Raw genomic sequence first — 7,252 nt, 5'->3', positions numbered from 1 at the left:
CACATTGTTTTTCCAGTATCCCCAATCAGGTCTCATCCTGTGCATTTAATTTCGACGACAATTCTCATTGACTACTGCTTTTAAAAAACATGCATAAAAGCCCATATCTGTGATTTAATACAGATGTGTTTTAATCTCCCCACTGCTACCCAGTAGTCTGGGGTCAACTCTCATAATTTTAAGATCCTTTTCTAGAGAGAGGGGTATCTTAGCACACACTGATTTCTTTTTCTTCTAGGTGCCTAGGAAGTGTGGAGGGGACCGTGTGGGAGGAGCAGCGGTGTGTGGTCCATATGAGGAGAGCATATCTGACAGCTCCCTCCTGAGTGTGTGAAGAGCAAAGTGTGGGTGGCCTTGTTGAAGCCCTCAGGCTTCTAGCTAGAATGCTAGTTTATTTTATCAGACAATCTATCAAAGTTTAGATAAAAATTTAAATGTTACAGACTAAAGAATCCCATAGAATTTTCAAAATAAAATAAGATGAAAAATAAAAGACTAGAATTTAAAGATAAAAGATAGAAACCATTGATAAAGACCTTTACTCAAATCTAGATTTGAGTTAAGGCTGTGTTTATAAGCAGAAAAAGTACAATAAGCTTTGCACCTGGAACCCTTTCTCTCTTCCCTCTCTGACTTGTCTCGTTCACCTCAATGTGTACTCATTCTGGCAGATCAAGGGATCTCCAGAGAACATGGCTACTGCTACCACTCACTCTTTCAAGATTATAAAGGTAATCCTTCTGTAGGGAATATAGTTTTTCTACTGAACTCTCTGTCTCCTGAGCCCCCATCACTGTGCTTCCCATTGAACAAATCAGACAGCTGAACTCTATTAACTCTTAATCAGAAACATTTGCCAAACAAAAATCAAATAAAGAATAATAATAACATAATATTTAACCCATAACTCAGGGATACACTCTCTCTCCAAAGCCCAGGATGTCCATGGAGGGAAGAGTGAACACAAACTATATCAGAGAGGTACATGTATAAGGAACACATATGCCTCAGATATGGTAAAGTATATCCATGAGCATCTCCCAACATGTGAGGTGTGCTAATTATTTTCACTTAACGATCCTGAAATTATCCTTGAGTCTAGATTGGCTCAGGACACTAGGACTTGGGCCATTGAAATGGTTTCCTAATCATCTGAGTACTAAAATGGTATAAAAAGTACTATCTGGTTTCTGAGGCTTTAAACAATAAATCCAGCAGCATACTGGAGCATCTTTGCTAAATATCTTTGTTGAATATCTTCCCCTACTATGATTAAATAAAACTTGATGAGTTTTGACTGCTAATTGTTCCATAAATGTCATTTCATCCCAATCTCAAATGCAAACTAATAAGAGACCCAAATTAGGTCTTTCCTACAACATGAAGCAAATCATAACTCTGAGCCACAGGCCTAAATGGCCTTTGTCTCTCTTAGGAAGTTTATACTACAATTTATTGATGGATGGAATCATTCTTTAGCTACCTTCCTAGGTAGAATTATGTTCTTTCATCAAAAACTAGAATCTACAGAGCTTTTCTAGGTCAGTACCTTTGGCTGGAATCTGACAGGTTTCTACTTCTTGGACAATATCCAACTTCCTTTGGTCCACTCTTCCAAGCAGCAGTAGAGAGCCTTTCTTTCTCATGCTAGCCATTCTAAGAAGCAGATGGCAGTATAAGCTGTAAACTTTCTTCTAAGACCCAATCAGAGGTCTTTCCTCTCATTAGTTCTGCTGTACTGAATTTAAGCTCTCTGTGAACCCTAAGATCTCAGAACTGAGCTATTCTACTGGTTCAAAGTAGCATCTCTTCAGTGATATCACTCACCTCACACTCGTGGTGATAAACCAAAAACTATATTTCTGCCATCCACATCAAATACTCAATGTCTACATAGATATATAGCTATTTTTGTCCCATAGTCACCAAACAGCAGTAGAAATCAGAGTTTTCCTACTATTCCTTTTAAAGTCCTTATGTTAGCCATATGCAAATTATATACTGGGAAACAGAATTCTTCAGTCGTCTTTACCCTGAGTGTCTTTTCTCTGTGGACCTGCTTTTCTCAGTGTTTTTTCTCACAACTGTCTTTGTTCCTTCACCTTTCCATCAGAAAAACTGTCCACATCTGAAAGGTATACCCCTTAAAATGAGTAAGAGAAAAACACATGTTCAATTTATAAAATATCATATCTGACTATAGAGTTTTCCTCCTGACAGATTCACACAATCAATCACTTCTTTCCTTTTCCTAAAAATAGAGCTGATCTACTCAATTATTGATAAAATTATAGAATCTCCGATTTGGAAATAACCTCAGAGATCACCTAGTCCAACTCATCCCTGAGCAAAAATTCTTTTCACAGCATTCATGGTCAGCAATCATTCAACCTCTGTTGAAAGTCTTTAATGATTATGAAGACCCCACAAACTAAAGCAGCCCCATTCCATTTTGGGATGGGTCTATTTGTTATGAAACAAAGGCAAAATCTGCCTCTCAGCCATTTTCATCTATTGATGGTGGTTATTTCTTAAAATTTTCATATATTATCCTTTCAAATACTTAGAGACCATCATCATCTTTCCCTAAAACTTCTTCACTCCTAATTAGGAGTGAATCCCCAATACCTTTTGGTAATATTTTTATGGAATGCTATGATAGTGACTATTTAACAACCAAGTCTCAGGGTAGTTGGGGAGGAGGGGGGAGTAGAGAATTTCTGCAGGCCACATTGTCATTTAATCTGCATTATCAACATTTTCTTTGTCACTTTCTTAGGTCTAGATAATCAAACAAAACAAATTAAGCCCTGACTGATAATGTAGAACTAAGAGTGGTAACCACATGCATATAGAGGCCCATATGTGGCAAGACCTGTCATTGTGTGACCTGAAGGGAGGCAGAATAAAGGTCCCTAGTTGCTTTTCCCACCACCCTTCTCCAAAGGACACTTTAATTCCTGGCCAGAAGAAGAAGCAGGAGGTTGGGGTCAGAGGTCATCCCTCTACTCCCCTCAGAGAGAGGGGGTACCAGGATAGAAGCTTATCTATGTACTCCCTTAATTATTGTTTGTATAGGAAATATGATCAAGTTTGAGCTAACTTTTGATCACTCTGTCATCTTGGGGAAAGGGAGAACCATAAACTCTATATCCAAGTCTTGATCCCTTCTCTACCTATAGACACACCTATAGACATATGTAGCAAAGAAACCCATTTACAAAAATCATAGAAAAGCAGAAATCAAATAAGGCAGACATAAGAGAATGTATACCAAACAATTACAAAGTAAAGAAGCTCTCCCACCAGGAGTGAGATAACTCAGAGCAACCAAGAGAAAGGTCCTGAATCTCACCCAAATGGAAACTTCTCAAAGTCTCTGGAGGAGCAACCTGGAAATAGGGACATGATGGAGACCATCTGCTTCTCTCATGTCTTCCCAGTGTCTTTTCCTTCAGGAACCTGAAGTGGGGTTGGCCTCTTCCATGTTTTTTCTTGAAACTGGAAACCAACTCTCTACTCAAAGAAATCTTGAAGCTTGAACAGCCCCAAGAAGCTTTCTGTCTCTCACCAACTCCACCCTGGCCCTCATACAGGGCAGGGTATTCATATTCACAACAAGGAGACAGTCCCATGCAGATGGGCTTTGGGACAGGCATCAGATTTGCATTTGCTGATTTCCAAGGTTTCAGTGATCACACTGAAAATTTAATAAGTTCTCTTGAGCCAGATCAAGCTAACTCTAACACATTCCTACTTTTAAGGCATGGCTATGATCCTGTCACCATGCTGATCACTCTCCTATTGACAGATTACATTTTTTCCTAAAATATAGTGCCAAGAACTGGGGAAAAAAAGCCTTCCAAATGTAGTCTAACCAAGGCAGATTATAATTATGTTTTCAGTTTTTACATCCTAGAATTAGCTTATTTGACTACTTGTTACATTTCTTATTCATTTTGAGTTTGCAGTCTATCAAAATCCCCAGATCTTTTTCCCCCTACATTAACCATTGTCTGGCCAAAAAGCTCAACTTGTACTCAGGCAGTTATTTTTTTGAAACTGAACTATAAGGTTTTATATTTTTCTCCATCCAATTATACCTTATTCGATTCAGCCTATAATTTTTTTTTACAATAGAGACTACAAATCCTGTTATCCACTTATTTATTAACAATCACTCCCATATTTATGTCACTCATAAATTGAATAGCCATACCTTGACTGCTTTTATCCAAGCCATTGATAAAAATGTCAAATAAAATAGAGCCAGGAACAAATCCTGGGTCCTTCCATTAGAGACTTATTTCTATGTTATTATCAATTCATTCTTTAAGCCTAGTTTCTAAATCTAGTTATAAATAATACTTTCCAGCCAATATTTCTCCATCTTACTCACAAGAATTTCATGAAAGAGCTAGTCAAATTTTATCTTATGTAAACCTAGGTAAAAGCTATCTATGACTTCTCCCCTACTCTAATAGTTTAGGAAATGATATAAAAAGTAATGATTTTATAATGGCATGACTTCTCCCAAATGACTCACATGTAACCCTTTCTAAATGCCCGTGAATCATCCCTCTAACAATATATTACAGGAACAAAGGTCTCATACACACCAAAATATTGTTGACAGCACCTTTTGTGATAGCAAAGAACTGGAAACAAAGATTTCCAGCAATTGGGGAACAGCTAAAAAAATTGTGGTATATACATGTTATGGGAATTTATTGTAGCATAAGAAGTGATGAATATGAATAATACAGAGAGCCATAGGAAGAATTATATAAAATGATGAAAAGTGAAATAAGTAGAACCAAGAAAACTAAATATACAAAGGCTACAACAAAAGCAAAAGGAAAGAACAAACAAAAAAAACACAAAAAGGAATTATGTAATTGTGATGGTCCCTGAAGAAAGAGTGATAAAATGTATGCTATTTCCTTTATTGGAGATGTTGAGAGACTATGGGTTTGAAATGTTGTATATATTACCAGAATCAATTAATATACTGATTATTTTATTGAAAGGCTTTATTTTTCTTCTCTTCTTTTTCTGTAAGCAGAGATATGTTTAGAAATGAAGAAAGTATAAAAACAAAATATGATTGTATTACTTACTTTGACCCTTAGCTTGTCAAGGGCTGTAATGAGAACCCTTGTATCCCTGCTCCTGCCATTTTAGTTGCTGCTTAACTCATTAATCACCATACATAAGTGTATCTCTATTCACATTGGTCATAGTAATGTCTAGATTGGCAATGTCTGCTGGGAGTTGAACTGTCTGGAGCATGGTATCCAGTCTGATGGGCAGATGATGCCAAGTGACAGGACCATTGGGGGAGATGATTCCTTCAACACTTTCTTCAGTGAAACAGGACCTGGCAAAAATGTCCCCAGAGCAGATCTGGAACCAACGGTCATTCATGAAGTTTGCACTGGAACCTACTGCCAGCTCTTCCATCCTGAACAACTGATCACTGGCAAGGAAGGTTCTGCCAGTAACTATACCTGTGGGCACTACACTATTGACAAAGAAATCATCGACTTGGTTCTAGACAGGATTCAGAAGCTAGCAGACCAGTGCGTAGATCTTCAAGGCTTCTTGGTTTTCCACAGCTTTGGTGGTGACACTGGCTCTGGTTTCACCTCTCTGCTGATGGAACATCTGTCTATTGATGATAACAAGAAGTCCAAGCTGAAGTTATCCATTCACCCAGCCCCTCAGGTTTCCACACTATAGTAGAGACTTACAATTCCATTCTGACCCCTCACACCACCCTGGAGCACTCTGATAGTGTCTTCATGGTAGATAATGAGGCCATCTATGTTTGCTGCAGGAACCTTGACATTGAATGCCCAACCTACATTAATCTGAATCCCTTTATTAGCCAAATTGTGTCCTCCATCACTCCCTCTCTCCAATTTGATGGTGCCCTGCATATTGATTTGACAGAATTCCAGACCAACCTGGTGCCCTATTCCCATATCCACATATACCCCAGTCATCTCTGCTAAGAAAGTTTACCATGAGCAACTTTCTGTAGCATGTATCACCAATGCTTGCTTTAAGACTGCCAACCAGATGGTGAAATGTGACCCTCACCATGGTAAATACATGGCTTGCTGCCTGCTTTACCATGGTGATGTGGTTCCCAAAGATGTCAATGCTGCTATTGCCACCATCAAGACAAAGCACAGCATCCAGTTTGTGGGTTGGTGCCCAACTGGTTTCAAAGTTGGCATCAGTTACCAGCCTCCCACTGTAGTTCCTAGTGGTGACCTAGCAAAGGTACAATGGGCTGTGTGCTTAACATAGCAACACCACAGCCATTGCTGAGGGCTGGTCTCATCTGGACCACAAATTTGATCTGATGTGTGCCAAGTGTGCCTTTGTCCATTGGTATGTGGGGGAGGGCATGGAGGAAGGAGAGTTCTCTGAGGCATGGGAGGATATGGCTACCCTAGAGAAAGATTACGAGGAGGTTGGTGTAGATTCTGTTGAAGGAGAGTGTGAAGTAGAAGGAGAAGAGTACTAGTTACCCCTTCTATACAGCTCTGCAGTATGTCACATCCAAAACTCATCAGCTTAAACACACTTAGCTTATCTGTTACCTAGGCAACTCTTGAGAAGGTACCGTGATGGTATAAAGGCAACCTTCATGGTACAGCTAGCTATCAGGTTAGTTTGTCTACACTATCAAAACTGTGATCATGTCTAATTTATCCATGTTTCTCTATAAAAAATTCCTTCTTGTCTTTGAAATTAAAGGCTTGAAGGAAAAATGCAAAAAAAAAATACGAACAAAATATAACAACTTTTAAAAAATTGTAATGAAAAAAAGGCAGCAAGGTATAGGAGATAGAGAACTTGCTTCTGAGTCAGGAGGACCTTGCTGTATGTCCCACCTCTGACATATACTGACTGTGTTACCCTATATAAGTCAATTAAGATTTTAGGACATCAGGCAACTCTCTAACAAAAGAAAAGGTGCCAATCTGGGAACTCCTTAAGCCTGGGAAATTGTAGACCCAGTCAAAAAGATAAATAAGTGATACATTCTAGGCTTTTGCCAATAATCAAAATAAAACTTATAAGGAAACAGGAAACAGAGATCGCCTATGCCCCACATCTGGCTTTCTGCTATACATCTCCACTTGTTGACTTAGAAATGATCTCATGGCTTTAAAAAAAAGAACTGCCAATGTCATTGACGAAAGCTGCCATAGTCACGATGCTGGCATAAGACCTT

The 7,252-nt window shown here is 38.7% G+C and overlaps 1 pseudogene; it reads left to right on the top strand.

Annotated features, from left to right (window-relative positions):
* Positions 1-5,298: 5,298 nt before the first annotated feature.
* LOC140512874 (tubulin alpha-1B chain pseudogene) lies at positions 5,299-6,538 on the top strand (annotated as a pseudogene).
* Positions 6,539-7,252: the final 714 nt, after the last annotated feature.

This window comes from Notamacropus eugenii, chromosome 6 (assembly GCF_028372415.1).
Source record: "Notamacropus eugenii isolate mMacEug1 chromosome 6, mMacEug1.pri_v2, whole genome shotgun sequence".
In the NCBI taxonomy this organism is placed as follows: Eukaryota; Metazoa; Chordata; class Mammalia; order Diprotodontia; family Macropodidae; genus Notamacropus; species Notamacropus eugenii.
The sequence above is the reverse complement of the archived record's forward strand: the minus strand, read 5'-3'. Positions and strand labels throughout refer to the sequence as shown.